The sequence below is a fragment of the Pinus tabuliformis genome, chromosome 9 (assembly GCF_031772625.1).
Source record: "Pinus tabuliformis cultivar Carrire ecotype Pingquan chromosome 9, CPIR1, whole genome shotgun sequence".
Taxonomy (NCBI): domain Eukaryota; kingdom Viridiplantae; phylum Streptophyta; class Pinopsida; order Pinales; family Pinaceae; genus Pinus; species Pinus tabuliformis.
The window spans coordinates 340,737,417-340,760,954 of NC_142307.1; positions in this window are offsets into that span (position 1 = coordinate 340,737,417).

The following is a 23,538-nucleotide window of genomic DNA, read 5'->3' on the forward strand; positions in this document are numbered from 1 at the left end:
ATTTTATATTATTATCTATTACCTTTTATTCATGTTTTTACATATATGACAATATCATGGAAACCACAACAACCACACTATCATCCGAACCCATGAAGGAATCTTGTATATTTTTACTAATGAGTTTTGGACCTTGATCTCTTAACTACAAATATTTAGAATATATTAGCATTATTTACACTTGAGATCCTTTAACTTAAACCACTTGACTCTTATCAAATAAATTATAGTATTTTAATAATAAATAATTTAAAATATTATATTTATAGAGATAAAAATCAAAATATTACATTTATGATGGATTAAAAAAAATCCATATCTAAATTCAATGTTATTAAAAAAAAAAAAACTAATAACAAAATATGGACAACCTTTCATATTTTTTATATAATTTAATCAATTTATTTATTTATTTATTTATTTTATATAAATTATTAAAAATCTATATTTTTATTTATAAAATAAATACACATATCACTAAATATCATTATGCTAATTTGCAAGAGAGAAAAGTATCACAAAGGCAATACTTACATTAAATAAGTTATTCATGTAAAATTATTTTCTCTTTCTTTCATATTGGTTGAAGAGAGGTATCATGACATTTAATGGAATAGACTATTTTTAGTCTCGTGGACATTAAAATTTCTTTCATTCATTCATAATTTTTTCACGTAAAATTATTTTCTCTTTTCTTTCACATTGATTGAAGAGAAGTAATGCAGTGGAACTACGAGATCTAGAAATTAAACTATATATATCTATAAAATTGAAACCTAGCGAAGTATGTAGGTCGTTTGAGGATAACACAAAATTGAGATATTCTAACGCTCCTAGAACAATGATGAAATGTTGTTGTGGTTGGACTTTTCCAGCATTGCTTATAATTAGCCCAGTTGGTTAGCCAAGTCTACCCACATGTTATTGGTCACCATGTAAGCCTGAACAACCAACTGCGTTTGAATAGTCTAAGCTCGGTCACATTGCAACTTGATTTACAAGTGTATGTAGTGAGAGTCACTTGAGATAGTTTAGGGTCAATCTTCATACTTCTATATGGATCACTTATAAACAAGTCCAATATCTTGGATGTTAAGAAGTAATATTATCCATCCTCTCTATTTCTATCATTCATACAAAACCAAGAAAAATGTTGAAGATTTAGGTTTTGTCCTAGAAAAGAAAAAGAATAAATTTCCAGTTATTAAGAATTCATCATTTTCGGGCAGTGATTTCCAGAAATTTAAAGAAACCTGGAGTGACTTCGTCATCAATCCTTATTATAGAATATATAATGAGCCAAAATATAAGTTTCGGAACAATAAACATATTTAACACATCACAATGTGATAGCCGTTGTACTAATGTTATTTATATTGTCTCTGTCAAGTCTGATAAGCACACGATTTTATTTTGTAAGTAAATATTATATTAAGAAATTGTGTAGAGACATCAGTACTTATAAAAAAGTAAGTGGCAGGAGAGATATGTTACGTAGCTACACTTTCCCATATACCATCACTGTTAGCGAGAGTCAAGTTTGGCATTCAATTTCTTGAGTAGTGGTTTGTAATTTGGCTGCAAATTAGATGCAAATTTGATTCTATAAAAAAAATGTGTGTAGAAACTACTTATTATGAAACTAAGTGATGAAGTGTTATGCCAGGTAGATACATATGTCAATCAACCTCGATTGGTATTCATGTTTAAGTTTTCAGTTATACACCTTGGATAGTAGCTTGTAATTGGTTCACACATTTAAGTTTTCAGTAGGATTTTTTAGACAACACCGTGTAAGTTAACTGCAGTGTTGCATCTTGGTAAATTGGCTATATGGTTTGATGGCTCTAAAAGTGAATCGACTTTATACCCTAGCATCATCATATCCTCGGTCCACATACAAAAATTCGGTATCCTCGGTCCACATACAAAAAAAGTGGGTGCTGACAAAGATTACAGAGGCAGAAATATCCTCGGTCCACATACAAAAATTCGGTATCACGGAAACTATGGGAAAGATTGATCTAAGCTGAGAAAGAAAAATGAAGGAAATAATAATTCATCCAAAAGTCTAAACTTTAAATCCAAAAGTAGTTTACAAAACAGCAATCACAGAATTTAGCATCTACGAAACATAGAATTTAGAACAACACCAACATAGGTATAGATGAAAAACTTTCATGCGCAACATAATACTCATCATGCCCATTATCACTGTCACTCTTGTTTTAAACAAACAATGATGGACAAGAAAAATCGCCTGTTGACAAGAAAAATCGCCTGTTGGGATGAAGTGGAAATTGGTTTTCTTTTTTTGCCGAAACCGGCCATGGACATATGTTCATCGGTTATAATTATTTTAAAGATTAACAAGTTGAATGGTTACATAAATCAAGATTTGATTGATAGTTAAAACAATGAGATCTAAGGGTAGAATAACTCTCAATCGTCTAACAATGGATTTGATGGTGCAGAGGAGTGCAAAGTAGCAACTTGGGGAGTTCTTCTTAAAGGGGAACGTCTTACAATGTAAAAATAATAAAAATTAAAAGTAATAAAGATATTAAGTCAATTCGATTCAATTCAATTTATTATAATATAAATTTATTTTCATTAATGAAATTACAAACAATTTTTTTCAAGTTTTTTTTTAATATACATATCACATTAAAATAAATTTACTAACAAACATTGCAGACCAGAGTATAGAGTCTTGAGCACCCTTATTTATTAATGGGCATGTAGATATGCAACTTTTTAGAGGGATACCGATAAGCCCTCCCTCCTTTTTTAAGAAGCGTGTTGCTCATAGTAAAACCATATATCCCCATGTAGTTTCTCAAGTTTACATAATAAAGTCATAGGGAGCATTTCCACAAATGGCCCCTGGAACCCGAAAGTGTGAAAAGTGTTAAGGGCATGCCCCAACCTCAAAATGCACCCTTGTAAAATGCTACATTTTGTCATCCAATAATAACCACGTGCCACAATTATTATTGTTCAAAAAATCAACTTTAATTAATAAAGGCATAGACATAATATAAGTAAAGTGAAACTAGGGAAAAGCAACAAACATAGTAAAATGAAATGAAAGTAATAATAAAAAAAAAACAAAACAAAACAGACAAACCTCACAAGATACATCAAAGATTAACAAAACAAAGATAAATCAAATACATGACTTTTTATTAATTATTCAATAAGTTATATTCTGGACTATGTGGTATGGAATTGGTGACATAATCATATTGTTGAGGATGTGATTGGATTACCTAAATAGGCCAGAATCCCTCCAATCTAGTGAAGTCTCTTAAGATTGTGACACAAAATATTTTAGAAGCTAAATACAAATTTAATGTGTAGCTTAGTTTCCCTTACTTTTAAAATGTCAAGGAAGTTAGACATGTGATTCGGTGTGCTCATTACAAAATCAGACAAACTTGCTCGAAGATAGGGTGTGATCTAGCCATGTTAAGAGACTATACCAAAAAATGGGGACATGATCTAGCCACATTGAGAGACTATATGTTATATGATAAGTAGATGACAATGGCCTTGTTCATTTAGACACCATGCTTTATGTTTTCATTATGTAAGCCATATTTTACTTATGTTCCTACTTTATGCTTTTAATGTAAAGATGTACATGTTATCCACTCGGTAAAAAAATACCACTTTTTACTAGAACTAATGTAAAAGATATCCAAGAACATGTCTCATTTCCGGAACCGATAATAGGGAACGGATGGCGATTTTCAGCACTAGGGTTTCAGCAGACAGCGCAGCCGCAGCTCCCATAGGTCTGCCATGCTCCCGAACGGCCAGAGGCTTGCATGCTGGTCACGCCATGACTGAATCTTCCCTCTCGCTTTGGGACGGATTCGCTGAGGAGACGATCAAACAGGATTCAGCACAAAGTAAGATTTCGCCGGGCTACCCATTCTTCTGGACGCAGATCGTACACCGCACGGCAGTACCAGCCTCTCATCCAGGGGATCACATTCTAAAACAACCGATCATCGCCCAGACTTGTTCTAATGCGCTCCCCTCTGCAAACGCATTGCAGAGGCCTGGCAGATCCGTCTGCATCTATGGAGAACAGTGGTGCTTGATGTCCACGCCCCATCCTAGCAAGAAAACGATCCGATCACGCGAGCAAGGATTGATCTCAAATGACAGGGTCGAAGATCAGGTTTGGGGAGGGAACATGGATCTGGATCCACGATTTTCAAGGATTCCTCAGCCCTCGGCGGTGCAGATCGGGTCCTCTTACACGCTGACGCAGTGTTTGTACAGAGAATCCACAGATCCCTCTACAGCAGATCTGAAACTCTATCAAGGCATCGGCCTTCCCGCTCCTCAGATCAGTTGGGGAAAAAGGCCTGCAGAATCATCTGCAGCTTTCCAGATCCAAATCAGGCTCCTTTCAGGGAAAACTATGCTTCAATGGGTTTGCCCGGTGGATCCAGTGCGGCATCTCAAGCATGCTTTGGACTTCAAATTGGGAATCCCTTTGGCAGACCAACGACTTCTTTACCAAGGTAAACATCTTGAGGATCCCTTTCCTATTTCTTTTTACGGCATTGAGAAAGACGCAACTATTATCCTTTCCCTCCGTCTTAGAGGAGGAGCTGGGGGGGAGCCTTCCTCAGCTAAGGCTTTCTCGTACAAAGATGCAGTCCATGGCAAGCAGGTTGAAAAGTCAGAGCCACCAATACAGACTTCACCCAAGCCCTTTTTGGTTGACAAAATGGAGGAGATCCCATCAGTTGAAGTCTCCTACCCTGAGCTTGAAGACGAAACCCAGAAATTTGCTGAAAAAGCCATCATGTGTAGATTCAATGGGCTCTGGCCGCGCTCACAGGATCTTTATGACTGGATCAAAGATAACTGGACTGATCGTTGTAAGGTTTATTTCTGTGCTAAAGGGTATTTCATAGTGTTGTTCGATGACCTAGAGCATTGCTACAATGCCCTAGACGAAGGCCCTTGGTTCATGGGTTCGGCTGGTCTCTTCCTAACTCCTTGGTTTCCCGACTTTGACCCAGCTTCAGCAGTCATCACCAAGGCTCCGGTATGGATCAGGCTTCCAAATCTCCCAGTTCACCTGTGGCGTACAGAAGTATACAGGCAAATAGGCAATGACCTGGGTAGCTTTTGGAAGGGAGACTACGAGAGAGAGAGGCAGGGTCTCTATACATATGCCAGAGTTTGTGTGGAGATTGATTTAAGTAAGGGATTGCCAGAGTACATCAATCTCAAGATCAAGGACGCTATCTGGACCCAGTATATAGAGTACGAGAACACTGCCTTCAGATGCCGTCATTGTAACCAAACAGGGCACCTTCATATCTCTTGCCCTTCACTGTCAGCAAGAGCAAAAAAGGGCCTCTTTGCTCAAACTAAGCCTAAGCGTTGGGCCCCCTGCCCACCGCCGCCAACCAGAAGCTCCAGCCCCCCTAGTATGGAGAAGGTTCCAAGTATGGAAAAGGAGGAAAACCAGTCAGAACCAGATCAGATGCCGCAGACGATGGTTCAGCCCACAAACATTATGGAGCACACCCATGTCTCAGCAAACTCGCAGAAGCGTCCCCATGAGACTTCCTCCTCGGATTCAGAGAAGGAGTCCCCAATGCTAGAGAACTCCAGTCTCCAAGTTGTTCTTGCCCATACTCCTCCTGAGGGCTGGACAAAAGTTAACAAAAAGAAAGGGAAAAAACATTGTGGTGTAATCACTGTCCCGCTGGGGTAACAGCCTGACAGTTTGTATTTGCTATCGAATCTTCAGGTGTAGCAGAGTTATTCTTCCTTCCGAGACCGAGGTTGACGAATTTATCATTTCCGGTCTATCGGTCTCTTGTCTTTCTTGTAGCTCTGTGATTGTATCTCTCTTCCGGGGCCGAGGTTGATGTATCTATCATTTCCGGTCTGACGGTCTTGTGCCTTTCCTGTTTGTACCATATTGATTTCTCTTAATAGATTTAGTTTTGCCGAGAAAAATGTAAAAGATATCCAATAAAGTTTGGGGTGGGTAATATAAGTAACAAATAAAAAACAATTTAAAAATAAATATATTTATATTTATATTTAAAAATAAAAAATAATTTAAAAAGGAAAATAATTTCTTATATTTGAAAAATATAGTAAAATTACTTTAGAGCTCCAAATGAACACTATGTTAATTTCAGAATCTGATAATCGGTGGAGCATGATTGTACGGAAATTTATTTTTAACACTAATTTATCTTTCTTACAGCTCCATAATCACAGCTTATACCGAATCTTTCCTGTAGTCTAAAGAATGGTTGTCCTTCTGTAAGTGGGGATATACTCTAAAATAAACTAAAAAGATAATGAATTATAAAATTTGATGCAGCAAAAGGATCCAACCTTGTCACTTTCGTTTTGTCAATCATTCATAACTAAATTGGTCTTAACCAATATTCTTCCTCTATTCGTAATTTTTTTTCATAGTGATTGAAAATTTTTACCTAATATTCTTCCGTTCCTCGTACAAATAAAGAAATCGGTTCTCCAATATTATACCATTTCATGATCATTACGTGGTATTGCTCTATTATTTTTTAAATCTCATTTGAAAACCCAAGCATGTCATATGAAGTGACTTAGGCACAACCTTTAATGGTATGTATCAATTTTAAATACTTTAACCATTATCCATGTGTCCCCATTAGTGGACACATGCTTCAATTTTTTATTTTTTTTAATCACATGGTGAATCGGTAACTATCAAGTTTAATCCATTATCCATTAGTGGACACATGCTTCAATTTTAAATACTTTACCCTTATCGATTAGTGGACACATGCTTCTAATTGATTTGTGAGTATTTGAGCATATAATTATCTTATCACCTCTCACAAGGTATTGAGATACACAAGCTTCCATTTTGTGTTTGGGTTTTATGTGATAGTTTGGGTTTAGATTTAACACTATTGAAGAGTGTTTTAAGTAGGGTTAGTCCTTTTTTTAACTTGGCTAAACTTTATTTGATAAAATTTAGGCTTCACATCCGACAAATATGAAAGTTAGGATTTGTATAAATTGAAACTTAAGGTTTATTAGGATTTTATTTCATTATTTCAATTTAAATAAAAATATAAAAGAATGTTATGATATTAACATTATGATATATATAAATAATAATACAATTATATACGGTAAAGTAATTTATGTACATTAATCAACACGAATTTCCATCCAAAAATTAATAGTATTGTAACAATCACTTTCACTTGTGAAATTATGTTAGTTGACAGTCGAATTGCAGGGGAAATTAATAGTATTGTAATAATCAATTTTACTTGCGAAATTATGTTAGTTGAAAATCGAATTATAGGGGAAGATTAATATATTTTTGAATTAAAAAATCAATAATGATATATTTTTGATATTTTAGTAAGTTTGGTTACTGTTGATTATGGTTGACCATAGTTTGATTTGGTTAGATATGATTGACCAAGGGTAGCCATGTTGATTATGGTTTATAATGGATGACATGGTTGACCATGTTTTATTATGGTTGTCTTTAGTTGATCATGGTTGTTTATGGCTAAACAAGGTGGACCATGGTTGACTATGCTAACATATTACTAGCCATGGTTGACTTTGGTTGACCATGTTTGTTTATGGTTGACCATGGTTAGTTATGGTTGAGTATGTTTAAACTATTATTGGTCATGATTGTATTTATTTGATCATATTTGGTTATGGTTGACCACGTTAACCATATATAAACATGTTGATTATGCTTGACTATGGATAAAATGGATGACGATGTTTTACTATACTTATCTATGGTTGACCACGGTTGTTGATAATTGATGACGACGTTTTACTATGCTTATCTATGGTTGACCATGTTTGTTGATAATTGATGCAGGAGCATCCTAGAAAAACATTTTTATTCTACCCGCATGAACAATTTCCTTTTTTTAATTACTGTAAATCGTGAGATTTAGCTAGGAGAATTTGTGTTTATTCGAAGGTTATGTTGAGGTGTCCATATGTGACAGATGTAAATATTATATTTAGTGGAGTGGCATTGGCTTCTAGAAAAAGGATAGATGTAGGGATATGAGTGGGCTATAAGTTACAACCTCCATTTTATATTTGGATTTTTTTTTTAAGGAAAGAAAGGTGAGAGAAGAAAGAAAAAGAGGTAAAATCCGTGTTTGTCTTGAGTAGTATCGGGTTTGTGTATTGAAATGCTAAATCTATGTAAGTATGTGAGAAGCCCAGGCTAATTCTCCTTTGTTGTAAATATTAAATATGCTTTGATTATAATTAAAAATGCCTAAGAATTGGGATAGATTCCAGAGTTTGAGGAACGATGTTTTTTTGGATTTAAAGGAAGCTTGACTTATTTTATGATATCCTTGAATGGAAAGTAAGTACGTTTTAAATTAGACTAATCACATACGTTAATGGATCTAGGAAAGAACACAGAGGAACCATGCTTGCCTTGGATAAATTCACAAGGAAGAAACGACAACAAAATAATGGTGATGGGATGCACTTGTAACTAAGACAATTGAAGTCAACCAAAAATAAAGTAGGGATTGGGCGCGGCGGGGTGGGTGGGGAGAAGAGCTAACACAACTACATCCCCACCACCACTCAGGAAAGAACCACCACGGCCAATATCAAGGACATGTGACTAGAGTGCCTACCCACTCAACCGAAAATTACTGCAGCATGATAGTGGAAATACTTATGGATAAGGAACACAGGTAGATATAAATTCTCTAATCACATTCTCACACACTGAGGGGAGAGGGTGGAGGCACGAAAAGGAGAACAGATAGTTGAGAGGAGAATTCTTGAACAAGAACAAAAAGAAAGAAAGTCTCAGGAAGAAAAATATAGAAGAAATGATTGTGCTATAGAGGAAGGAAGAAAGCCATAGCGCAGGAGGAAATGAGAACATATCTCTATGCTCCTACTGGAATGAAAGGAGTTGAGAAATTAGTTTGTTGAGATTTAGGAGGTGGTAAGAATCGTTGTCAGGTGAGGAAAATAGTCTCTACATTCTCTAGAAGGCTGGAGGGTCGATATGGTTTTCTTTGGATTCCGTTGACAACTTGGGTGGAGGCATGTTACTTGGATTCCAAGTAAGGAGAGTTATTTAGCCCCTTTGCTCGTTTCTTGTTCTTTACAATGACTTCTAGATTCCCATAATTGGGTGGAACCACTATGTAAAAGAATTGTTGAGGGTGGAGGTGTTAAGCCTATGGATTCCCTCATTCTGTTTAGGGTGGAGGTGGTGAGCCTCTAAATTCCCTTATTGATTGAGGGTGGAAGTGAGAGACTTTGGATTCCCTTGTTGTGAAAAGGGTGGAGGTGGGAAACCTCTAGACTTCCTTGTTTAGACGGTGGGTGGAGATGAGCCTCTGGATTCCCTATTTCATATTGTGATGGTAGAGATACAATTCTTATTGAGGTAGTTTAAGGGTGGATGTGGTGGACCTCTTGGTTCCCTATGAAAAACTGAGTGCACTGAGTAGCTTGTGGTTAGAGGTGGATGGTCCTTTAGAGTCCCGTTTCAACTAGAAGCATTGGTTTAATCCCTTAGGCACTCATCCTCAAACTCTAGAATCTAGCTTGAGGGTGACTACTACAAGAAAGGCTTGGCTACAATATATCTAAGGTTGAGTGGAGAGTTGAAGTCCCAATCTCAGTTGATAAGCACATTCTATAAGATAATTGTTGATGCCGGAGAAATTGAATTTTCCTACAAAGTTCAACTTCTCAATCTGGATTACATGCACATATCCTATTATTTACTCAGTTAAAAATTATTCACCACAACTCAAATAGTTCTAAATAACACACAAAATAATACAAAGAGACATACACATAACCTTTGGAAAATTTGCATTTCCATTAAACAAAGGAAAATTGTACATGCATAACTCATAATCAGACATTTCTCTCTTGACCAAATTCTACATTCATTTTGTCATTTGTTTTCCCTTTAGGCTTAGAATATTTATAATAACATATACAATCAAAATAAATTTTCCTAAATCCATAAATCAATCCACAAATAACTCATGCCTTTCTAGGTAGACATTCTTTTGCCTTATTGACAAAATCTTGCATGTCCATAGCTTTTCTAAATCCTGAAATCACCCCCAATAGTTTCTAAGATATCTAAACTTTTTCTTATCCTAACAACTTGCTAATTGCCACAAAGATTTTTTCTCCTCCAACCTCTCATGATTTATTTCCTAAATTTTCATGCCTTAAAAGGTATATTTTCTTCTAAGCAATCTTATCTACTAAATCTTATCTCTATCTATAGTTCTCTATGAAATAAAGAAATTAAAATTATTTACAATAAGGAAATAAAATTCCTTTTCCATGTTAGGACCATATTTCGATCTGTGTGTCCAAAAATCTCGATGACTTAGAAGCTCTAATGCTCCTGCATCAGACTCCCAAGGTAGAAATAGTTCATGACCTCCTAGTCATGTGTCATCAATTTCTTAATCCTCCAGGATACCAAGCCTTGTGTTGTAGGCATCCTTTCATCTTTGCATGTTTTTTTTCACTTGCTTTGCTAATGCAAGGTATTTCAATTAGCTCAACATTCTTGTTGGTTTTCCTTTTTCTATTGCATCTTCTCTTGGATGTTCTCCTCATCAACATCCACATTCCATCAATCTCATCATCCAACTCTATCCTTAGTTGAACTTCACATTGTTTTCCACATGTTGTTGCATATCCTCCTTTGTCATAAGAGTTATAAAAATGTTATTCAATTTTGGCTTACATATCTCCTTTACAACTTGTTGGTCATACTTTGTAGTGTTCTCCTCATTGTATTTCAAGACAAATCCCTCTTCTTCTAGTTCTAATTTTTCATACTGAATATGTAGTCTTTGTCTTATTATCCTCTTCTCCAACAAATTAAGCTCCTCATACAATTCAACAAAACCATCTTGAATTTTATTTGTAACATCCATGCAATATCCATCACTTGGGTCTTCTTCCAACCACTCTTCCAAAAGTTCCATCTCTTCTTCTGTGCTTCCTTCCTCTGGAATAAGACTTTCATTTAGTATTCCAATGATTGGAATCTCCTTGAGTATGTCTTCATGAAGCATATCTTCATCCTCTATAATCTTCTTAGCATTATATTCTTGAATAATTTATGCATCATTGTCATCCTTCATGGCAGCTTCCAATAATTTTCCATCTCTAATATTTGTGAACACATGCTTAAGAAAAAACTCTTTGATCTCATCCATCTCCCCAACAATTTCATTTCTTTATCAACCTGCATAAGCACATCATCTAAGTGCCATTAATCACTGGCAACCATACACAAATTGTCAGATTCAAAAATATGAGGCTTCTCATTTGATGCCTTGGCCACCACATCTCCATGTTGAACTGAATTAGTTAAATAGTTCATAAAATTGTGAATAAAATCTTCCTCAACATCTCTAGCTTCCTCTTCATCAAGGAATAATCATTTTTCAAAAGCATACATTTCATATTCAATTGTTATGAGTTCTTCCTTCAATATGAAATATAACCTTTGTCTTAGCTTCATTTGTAATGAATTCCATCTTACCTTATTCTTCTTCATTGTCAAACCATATCTCTGGTCTTCCTCATATTCTTGTAGCAACTCCACTAGTACACTAAGATGTACTTTCAATTCATCCATTTCCCTCTCGAATTCCTCATCACTCATTTTCTTCATGCCAACTTTCCTAGAGCTCTTTTTCATTTGATTATGAATTCTCTCTGAATGCACTATATGGCTATCAATATCCATCTTTACCTTTTCCTTTTGTAAACACTCCTTGTTCAGCTGAGCTGTAATAAGCCTTCTTCATCTTATAACAAGTCCACTACTTGTCACGGTACCAAGTTCTCCTCTTGGTAACTCCTCTCTTCTCTTTTTCCTTGGAAATTCTACCCACACTCACTGTGGAATTGCCTATGAAACTTCTACCCAACTTCTGCTTTTTGGAAGTTGTCCTTCTCCTGGTTCTTTGTAGAAAAACCCTTCTCCTCCTTTCAGAGCACATTTTCTCCTAAGCTTCAAAAGTTGTTTGGCTGCTACAATTTCACCTGCTAACCTTTTCTTTAGATAACTTATGATGTCCTCATTTCAACAATTTAATTTGCTACTGGGTTCTCTCACAAATTCCTTCACTTGAGAGCTTTTCATTCTCCCACTACCTTTGTCATAGCTTCACCTGTTATGATGTTTGTTATCTACAACTTTCGTTCTCTTCTACCTACAAACATAAATTCTTTACTACTAGAATGAATATAAAAACGCCATATCCATATTCATAAGATCTATGCCAAGTTCTTATCTTCAACAATATTCATTTGAATCACTCCAGGAGCACACCTGCTGTGTACCTTTTCAAAATAATCTATCTAAAAAACATACCAACTCTTTCAAGCTTTTGTAGTCATCTCCAATCTCTAAAGAGCATTCAAGCTCTTATACCACTTGATGTAGGAGAAATTGAATTTTATTGCAAAGTTCAACTTCTCAATCTGGATTACATGCACAAATTATATTATTTACTCAATTAAACATTATTCACCACACCTCAAAGCATTTAAAATAACATACATAATAATACAAAGAGTCATACATAGAGCCTTTGGCAAATTTGCATTTCCATTAAAGAAAGGAAAATTGTACATGCATAACTCATAATCATACATTTCTCTCTTGTTTTGATTCTATATTCATTTAGCCATTTGTTTTCCCTTTAGGTTTATAATATTTATAATAACATACATTCAAAATAATTTTTTCCTAGATCCATAAATCAATCCACAAATCGCTCATGATTTTCTAGGTAGACATGTTTTTTCCTTATTGATGAAATCTTACATATCCATAGCTTTTCTAAATCCTAAATGTGCCCCCAATAGTTTCTAAGATTTCAAAACTTTTTCTTATCCTAAAAACTTCGTTATTTCTACCAAGATTGTTTCTCCTACTACCTCTCATGATTTATTTCCTATATTTTTCATGCATTAAAAGGAAAATTTTCTTCTAAAAAATATTATCTACTAAATCTTATCTCTATCTATAGTTCTCTAAGGAATAAAGAAAGTAAAATTATTTACAATAAGGAAATATAATTCCTTTTCCATGTTGAGAGCAGGTTAGCTTTGTCTCAAAAAATATTGATGACTTAGAAGCTCTAATGCTCCTGCACCAATTGTATACTCAAGCCTTTGTACATTATTTGTTAAGCATCTATTTGATGTGATGGCTTAAAGCATGTTTTGGTATTGGTTCAATGTACTAGTCTAATTCTTCTGATATAATGTGGAAAGTGATTTCCTGCATGCTTGAGGAATGTTGATTTCTTTTATGGTTCTTGAGTAAATGAATGAACCCTTGTATCTATTAATGCTTTGGTTTTATGTGTATGATCAACCAAAGGACCAGTATATATCTAATTTATTATGAGCTTAAAATTGGCCCAATGGGCTTAGTTATGAATGAGTGGGTAGATCTATGTCAGGTTTATTATGTAGTTGAAATGTTGGCTATCAGACCTTGTTTTAACACTACTGAGCTCAGGAAGAATAACCTATAACTTATATATATGGCCATGTTGGGCTGAGCCATAAGGCATTTAGGGTTTGACTCTCAAGTCTGAATAAAACCAATTTCATATACACACATGTCGTGAGGGTTACATTTCATTACTTGAAGGAGATAAACAGTGGGCTCCCTAATGAACCATATGACCAAGCGCCATGATCAAGGGCATGCAAGCATGGGAGATCTAAGCCATTAGATATCATGGGAGTACTAGTGCCATCCACATAAGCCCAAAAGTATTATCTTAGAAGTTTCAAGTGGAGGAACATTAAGAAACTGCTAGGAATTAATTGTCAATGTGATGTGGCATTGTGGGGTCCGTTGGTAGGGAAACCTCTGATTGAATCTCGACCATTGATTCTAAACACATTTTCTCACCATTGAATGGACCCCCAGAAGAACTCCCTTGGATATTTTGAAGGGAGGATAGGATATAAACTCCCAAGATTTTATTATCAGAACGACATGGCATAGTGGGGCCAGTGACTAGGCATTCGACGTATCGAGGTGGAGGACCCGGAATTAGTTATAATGGAAAATGCATTTGACCACGCAATGTAGAACTTAGTGGGACCCATGGCTAGTGTGGCAGATGACATGGCTTAAAAGTAGCGTGGCGACCTAGGAGGCAATATGTATGTCACTTAGAATTAGGGTTTTGGTGGGGCCAAACAAAATATAGATTAGCGACATATGGCATCCTCGGAGGGGATCCACATGGAGGGTGTGACATCACCCCGATGATGAGGGATGATGACATCACCCTGGTGATAAGTGTTAATGACATTACCAGAAATAATTTTGGTGGTTCTTGGTGCAAAATCCGTAATATTTTATTACTAAGGTGATGTGGCATTGGTCAAGCTCGAGCATGCATCCGTGTGAGAAGACGATGTAACATGTAGAAGGGGGGGTCCATAAATGAGGACTAGACCCCATGCAATTGATTGAAGAACTCCTTGATAGAATTAAGGTGGGGATATGATGAGGCAGACTCCACATATTCTCAGAAGTTCTTCCTCGAAAGTTTCAATAGGGGACTACAAAGGAAATTCCTAGGATTTTATCCTCGGGTGATGTGGAAATAGAGGGGTCCACATGCCTCTTATGCATACCAATTAATCCTTATGTACATATTTGACCACCACCAAAAGGGAATCGCTTGCATATGTGTCATGGCATGAGTGGCTCAACTGTTACCAACAACATTGTGGCATAGCAAGCGACGTGGGCAACATGTGGGGAAACCATGTGCGTGCCACATTGCAAGACAATTGAGGTGGGAGAATGGCAAGGTGGCTTCCACGTAATTATGAAATTTATTCCTTGGAAATTTTTAAAGGGTTTGCAGAGGAAATCCGTAGGATTCTATTTTCGGGTGAGGTGGAAAAGGGGGCCTGCATGAAACTTACATCATCTACCCCTATATTATAATATAAGTGGTTATAGTGTTTTACTAGTCACAAATTGGGAAGGTTGCGACCTAGCATGATCGAGTTAACATCTCGGGTAGATATTCCATGTGGTTGTGATATGGATTACTGGGGTAGCCAGGTGGGGACCACAGGGGTGCCATGCAGCAGGTCAGATGATGTGGCAAAACCTAAGGAAATTTTTTAATCAGCTATATATTTTGATTTGGAAGTCAGACTGGGGAAAGTTTTATGTTGTTGGAAAGTCTAAATAAGCCAAATTTAATGATGTTATCCATTTTAGGTTTTGAGAAGTTGAAAAAGATCAAAAAAAAAAATTGACCCCATTTCCATAAAATTACATTGGAGGTTGGGTAAATATATTAACTCACCTTCTTTCATCCTTAGTGGGGTTCACGGGTGGTAAGGAGGTGATCACTACAATTTACATGTTCTGGGTAATATAATATCAATATGTGTTATATTCCTTGTTTGCAATTTTCTGTGGTTGTAAGAATTTGGAGAATTTGCTTCCGAATTAGCTTCCATATTTTTATATTTCTTATGTCTTGTGTGTTTAATTATGTGGTTTGGAAAGATGTTCTATGAACAGTGTATATGATTAAACCCCCATATTGATTTCTCTATTTTTAAATTATCAATATTGTAAGGACCTCGCTAAGAGGCCAAACAATTTCAGAAACTATGATTGTGGTAGAACTCTTTGTGGATGGGAGTTTGTGTATCTTGGCCAAACATAAAGTGGAAGCATAAGCAAATAACTGGATCCCATATTTGGGAAGTGAAAGAGTATCAATGTTTTGATGAGAAACTAGAGTGGTTTGATTAAGGGTGGATTCCAATTTCAGAAACTCCCCTCTTCATTAACTTGCAATAGACTAAGGGTGGCCCCAAGATGAACTAGATCTATAGATATGACTTGTATCATGCCACAACAGAACTTAGTCATTCAAAGGTAGTTCCCTCTAACAAGGGTCCCATGGAAAGAGTTTGAATATTAGATCTGCCCTTGTTAAGCCACGGTAGCCTTAAGGGGCCCCATAACAATGTTGTGCCATTGATTTAGCACACCTGTGATTGCACCACTAGAAGGAGGTTGATGGATAGCCAAAATTAGACTCATTAGATCTAGGTGGCAAGTGTGTAGGAAGTCCCATTAATAGGGGGCCATGATAGATGGAACTATATCCGAAAGTTGCAGCTACTACCACCACCCATAGGTAAAGTGTTGAGGCTTGTGGTGAGCGTTGGGTAGCAAGAGGCAAACAATATCATTTGTTAACAGTTCCTAGAAATGAGAATATCCTCATCAATAGAAGTTTATCTCAATATTAGGGCTGTTGTGAGATCTATAGTTGTAGAGGTTTGAGATCCTTCGAGAGTTGAGAATCAAGATCCCATCCTGGGTCCATCAATTTCCCCCAATGGGAAAATTGCCTTGACATTTTATGGATCCATCTCGGCATCGAGATATTGGTGAAGTGTGGAACTTTGTTATTGATCTGTGAGGAAACTTTGAACTAATAGCCACCCCTCGACAAGCACAAATTTGCAAAGAGCATAATGTCAAAGGACAAGAACACAATGAATCCAAGGTGAAACTTAGTAGAAAAGGAGAAGGTTGTAGCAACGCCCCATTAGAGTGGTATGAGAGCATAATATCTCTTAGACATGGAATAAAGGAATAAATGCATAGCTCGAGGAGAAGGTGGAAGGAGACCTTCTGGAAGAAGTATGATTATAGCGAATGTAACATTAGAGGAGGAGATGAGGAACATTCAAGGGAGGTTGGAGGAAAGGCAGACTTCTTAGGGGAAAGGAGTTCATGCTAGAGATGCCAATGAAATCGAGGATCAATATTCTATTGAAGAATAAGGAGGAGGAGAATCAACAAAGGAAAGAATGTTGAGGATGATAAAAAAAATTGGTTGTTAGGTTAAGTATGGAAGTACCTACATATGAAGGTAATTCGAATCTTAATGAGTTAATGATTGGGTAAATTCCATGGATAAGTATTTTGATTATGAAGATGTAGATGAGGAAAAATATTCAAGTCTTTTGTTACAAGGATGAAAGGACATACATCCATGTGATGCGATGAAGTGCATGTTGATAGGAAAAAAGTTAGCAAGCCTAAGACCAAAAGTTGGGATAGAATGGTGTAAAAATTAAAAAAATTATGTCCTACCCAAGGATTACCACTTGAATATTTTCAAGTAGTTGTAGAACCTTAGATAGAGGTCCAGGATAGTGAAATAATATATTGAAGAGTTTTATAAATTAAATATTAGATTCAAGCACATTAAAGAGGATGTTAAAAAGGTTTCTATATACCTTAATGGCTTGAGGTATTATATCTAATATGATATTGATGTATTGACTCTAAACACAATTATGGATGATTACCAAGTTGCTTTGAAAGCTAAGGAGAATATTTCCAAAAAAAGGAGAAAATACTAGAGTGAAAGTTCATGCTAGAGGAAAGAAAAAATCAAGTGGTAAAGAAAGATTTCAATGTTAGAAAATATAAAGTAGTAGTCCAAGTAAACAACCACCAAGAGGAGGTGACTTTAGAGGAAGAAGATATTTCTCTAGAAGTAGTGGTAAAGGCAAAGGCTACCAACCTAGATACTATAGATGTGGACAATTGGTGCATATGTCATGGGAATGCCCATAGAATACTCCAACAAGTCAGAGGAGTGCACATGTGGCAAAAGCTAAAGAAGAGAATGCAATTACAATGAAAATTGAAGAAGCTGCTAAAGAAGGAGAATCCTTATTGTTCCAGAGGGTTTTAATTAAAACTCAAAAAAGGAAACTAAAGAACTAGATCAAAGGAGAAGTTTGTTTAGTACCATGTGCAAGTGAAGGGGTAAGTGTTGTAAGGTTGTAATTGATTGTGGTAGCATAGATAATATTATTTCTACAGAGATGGTAGATAAACTAGATTTAAAAAGAACACCATAGCCCACCCCTTACAAAGTTTCATGGTTGAAGAAAGGTCACCAATTCTTAGTCAATGAACGATGTACGGTATATTTTTAGATTAGAATATACAAGGATGAAATATTGTGCAATGTAATTCCTCTGGATGTTTTCCATATTTTTCTTGGAAGGCCATGGTATTTTGATAGGAGAGTTATCCATGATGGTAGAAGCAACACTTATAGACTTGAGAATGGTTATTTTTGTAGCTTAGGCTGGTACTTTTGTAAAGGCCTTATGTCTAGGCATGTAGAAGTTGCCGACATTTGTTTAGAGCACTTGATCTAGGCTAAACAAGTTTCTTGTAACAACCCTGGTTAGAAATCCATGTAAAAATAAATAAGTCGAAGGTCACGGGACACGTATTCCAAGCTAAATGGTGGGAAAACCATCCTAGTGGGTGTTCATTTAGTTTATTATAGCTAAGGAAATTGGAAAAGGAAATGGAAAAGGATTTTGAAATGTAGGAGGCATTAATTGACATTTTATTTATGAAAATGATGGAAATTTAGAGAAAAGGAAGGTGAAAGGTCACAACTTGCATGTGAGGAAGAAAATGAGGGAAAATAATGGAAATTCAAGAAAATATAGGCCTCATTGATAAAAATTCTTCTAAGGATTAGTTGGAAAGCTCTTTTCTCAGGATTGGTCAGTGTAAACCTTTTGTCAGTTCAGTTTTGGAGCTCTCTCATTATTCGATCTCTCTCACTCTTGGACACTTAGAGTTTTCTTGGAGCTCTTTGGCATTATATTAAGAAAGGAAAAGAAGGCAAGAAGAAGGAAGGCACAAGCAAGAAAGAGAAAGATCAATAAGGTACAACAGGATTCTTTGCAGGTATCGAATTGCATGTGTGTTTTCCTTGCTAGATTTGGCATGCATGGTATTGCATGTAGTTCTTTGTTGTTATGGCATAGGATTTTCTAGGTGTGACAATGTTTTCAGCCTAGCCTTGCCATTTTCGAATAGCTATGGTGTGATGGGGTTCTCATGTTTTGGTTGAGCTAGATTGTTGGATGGATTGGAAGTTGAGTGAGGTGGATCTCTCAATAAAATAACACATGGCCTAGTAATCCCTGAACCAAATAGTGGATTGCGGTAAAGCCATATTTTGTGTTATGTCAATGGGCCTAGGAATCCTCGACTAGTAAATGGTGGGATATACGATAAAGCCTAGAGATGGGTGCCCTCCATCATGCCTAGTAATCTCGAGATGAGGTATGTAGTAAAGCCTGGAAAGTGGTGTCTCAATTTAGGGCCTAGTGATCTGGTGTGGATTGTGGTAAAGCCTGAGAGACTAGGATACAAAAAAATTCCTCACATTGTAGATGGAGAAATCCGGTGGCATCCATGCTTGGTTTTTCCTAGTGATCTGGTGGAGATCATGATAAAGCCTGTTATTAAATGTTTATTGTGTTGGCCTAGTTATCCAGTGTGGATTGTGGTAAAGCCTAGTTTTTATTGATGAGGGTGAGGTGGTTTAGCCTCAGGATGCCTTGGTTCATTCTTTTGGTTTGAGTCCCACATTCATGCTTGGAATATGGAATAGGAGTGATTGGTTGACAGAAGGATTTGGTTCAACCAATCTATGGTCAGGTGGAATGTGGTAGTCCCATACCAGGTTGTCTTTTGCATTCATTAATATGAGGTTATTTCCCCTTGTTAATTCATGAGTACTATACTGGTTATATGTGGATTATATGGTTGTTGTTTCCTTGATATTCCTATTGTTATTATGTTGGTTATAAGCATGTATTATTACAGTGATGATGTATGGATCTCCTCATATTTTTATCTGTAAATGAATGAGCAATGTATCTATGACCTAATAGATGATAATGCATCTAATGGTATACTGGAACAATGCTTCTTAGTGACTCTCAGATAACTATGAGACCCTATGCTCAAATATGTTGTTTAAACCTATAGATTATATATTTGTGACATGTTTGACAAAATGCATGTCATGGCTAGTAGAATGTCCAGCCAAGTCCTTGTTCATGTAATTGTATTTGTATCACTATTCTATTGTATAAATTCATTTCTAAAAGTGTCATTGAGTTCTGGGAAGTGACTTGGGCTTTGGGCCTGAAAAAGTGGCACAAATCCTAGAGTCACAAGCATAGGTTTGAGGAGAAAAGTACCCAGACACATGCATACCCATGTTGTCAGAGCATTTCGGGCCTCTTAGATGCATGCGTGTCCATATCAGGGGAGCGTCCGGGTGTTTAATGGTCTAAAAGCATAGTGGGACCCAGGATCTAGTTACTTACGTGGTTGGGATGGCTCTTGCGAGTTTTTTTGCTGATGTGGAAGGTTTGTATGGTGTGTTTTCGTTGATTCCATTTCCTTAAGGTGACATAGGAGGTTCAATCCCATTATAGTGGCCTCTCGTCACATAATTACCCTGGTTGATCAGTTACTTGGGTAGATGTGGGATGAGGGTGTCACAGAGTGGTATCTGAGTGGTTGCTTGTTGTGTACACATGGTGGTGGTCATTTTTGTCACTGTTTCAACATGAGTGTATGGTTGTATATGCATCTTTTATGCATGTCAGTGTCTATATGTTGTTATGCATGAATTGTCATGGTTATGGTTAGCATGTATGGTAGGTCAGACACACATTGTGAGGTCATTGTATGCAATTAGATCATTATGCTGCTATTGGTATGTTATGATGCTAATGTGTTGAATGAGATAAAGTAGGAAATTTAGACTATTAGAGTGAGGTTGCAGCATTAGACTTTGGGGTAAGGGCAGATCGTCATATAGGTATTATATGTTTGGCATTCAGGTATGTTATTTAATGGATTGTTATATGCATTAGGGTTATATACATGTTTGTCATTTACTCTTGTTATGGTTACATGCATGATAGATGCTAGTTTATTAGTGTAGTCATATGCACATGTGTCAGATGCTCATGAATGATAGTAATTTGTGGTTGTATGCATTGCTATTGTTGCTTTATGTTAGATAACTTGATGATTATGTTATATGTTGCTAATGAGTATGTTATAGGTTAACTTCTTGTTGTTATATACTAATAACTTGATGATTAGGGTTATAGCATTAATATATTGATGTTATATGTATCATACTAATTTGGATTGGTCTATGCAAATGGTTAGGGTTATGACATTCAGGCATGAGTTAGTATGTTGTGATATTATGTCATACCAATCTAGACTGACTGTGCATATGTGATTATTATGTATGAATGATAGTTGTTTAAGAGTTTATGATGTGAACATGTTAGCTAGTGATTATTATGGATATCATGACCTTATTTATGGTTGATTTGATATGTTGTGAAGTTATATCGTGCTAGTCTAGCTTGATTGTGCAAACAAGATAGCCTCCCCTAAGATACATTAAGGTATGAGATTGCTTATGTCATATTTTGGTGCTCGACTCTTTGATTATGTTGTCTGTTTGGTGTTTATAATGTCATCTAGTTTATTTATCTAACATGGTACGTTTATAGTTTGCTTGAATGATTGATTAATTGCATGATATGAGTATGTGTTTGTAAGATTGCATGAAGAAATGATCTTGTTTTAAGATAGTTGTATTGACACATGTGTTGAGGCAACTCATATTTACTTGAGCATAACATTATGCATTATGACTAATGAATGTGAGTTGATTTTGATTATGAAATGGTTGTTAGACTTGGTGAAGGTTGATTTCCAAGTAATAGATATGTTGCCTTGATATATGGAACATGTGATTGTTAGGTCTCTATAATACTAGTGATTCCCCCATTACTATTATTGTTGTATCCCTTATTGTTATTGTGGTACTCCCATTGTCTCCATATTGTTATTATTGTGCCCCATAGAATCCCTCTATTGTTATTTTTGTGCCTTTATATTATTATTGTTAGGTCGACTTGGTTATATTGTGACCCCTTAGACTCCTATATATAGAAAGGAGGTTTTTCCATTTGAATCATCCAAGAATTGTTCATTTGTGTAATGTAAATGAGGTTGCCCCCTTGTTACTGGGAAAAGTGTCTATTTAGAACTGCTCTATCCCACTAAGGTGTGACAGCTGCCTTAGAAACAAGCAGAGAAAACTACTTTTGTATTTCCTTTACGAACTATAAATAGAGAGGAATAGCAAGAACCAACCTGTGTCTTGCGCTAATCCTTTGATCCAATTCCTCTCTTCTTTGACAGCTCCCAGCTACTTGCTCCCTTACTTGCCCAGCTTCACCAAGTACCTGTAAGATCACAGAAGAAGAAAACTATACAAAGACATGGATCTATGTTCATAAATAACTTAGGATCAGATTTAAGTTAACCATACAAATGTAACAATCATCAATGATACAAAAGCATGGAGGAGAAACTCAAATAGTTTTTATTGATAAACAAGAAGATCCAGGAGGAGTTACAACCGATGATTCCTGACCCAGCATCAACCTCCCAGCAAAGAAGCCCCTCTTCACCTCCAACAAAGCATAGATCACCCAATTCTCTGATGTTTATCTCAAAACCAACAGAAATTCCTTACAATGTGCAAAATTCCAACCTCTCTAACCTCTGGATCTCTGGGATGAGAGATCTATATATAGATATTTACAGAGGTGTGAGTCAGCTCTGGGTTTTTGATTAGTGTCTTCTCTCTGATAGTTCTTCATGCCACTTGGAGATCTAATTGATCTCTAACTCATCCTTGGGCGATTTTGAGAGGCAAGTGTCCCAGGAGAAGTTTCTGGAAGATTCCATGATCATCCACCTCGCAAACTGTCTCCGCCACTTGTCTTTTCCCGTCCATCGCACCCTCACAGTGTATTTAGGTGCACTGCAATGCACTTCCCATGTGTACAAGGTGCGATGCAGCACACCCTGGCCATGGAGCAAATGCATTGATCCAGTTTTGACCAATTTTGAGTAGTTTTTCATGGAGAACTTCTGGGAGAAGCTGTAATCTGTTGACCTTGTTCCTTTAGGGGTTAGAACAACACTTTTAAGGACTTAGGAGCCCTTGGTTTATGGACATTCCATGCTTGGTGTTGTAAGGCACAAAAATGTCTATAACAGTTGCCCCCTAAAGTATGAGGCCGTTAACCTTTTGGTGTCGGGTGAAATGCTTTATTATGAGGATCCGAAGTTCTTTCAATACTGGGAGGAGACATGTAATAAGATACAATACAATACATTATCTTCATACTGTTTTCATGATCTAGCTGAGGCGGGCATTCCCATGCTCAGCTTTATAAATTCATTTTCATGTACATAGGACAGAAAATCATCTGAGTGTAGACTGATGATTCTGATAGAGCCATCATCCTTTTGGTAGGATGATTATCTATGCTGCAATGCTTGTATATTTATTGTCTTTATTTCCTTGAATATATATCGCAGCCCGGATGGATGAAACTAGATCCGGGGTCTTCAATCTCGTCCGATCTTCACTCGAAGTACAAGTCGATCCATGTGAGAAATGTTCTGAAGTCGAACATGGAAAAACATCGCTTGATTACCAG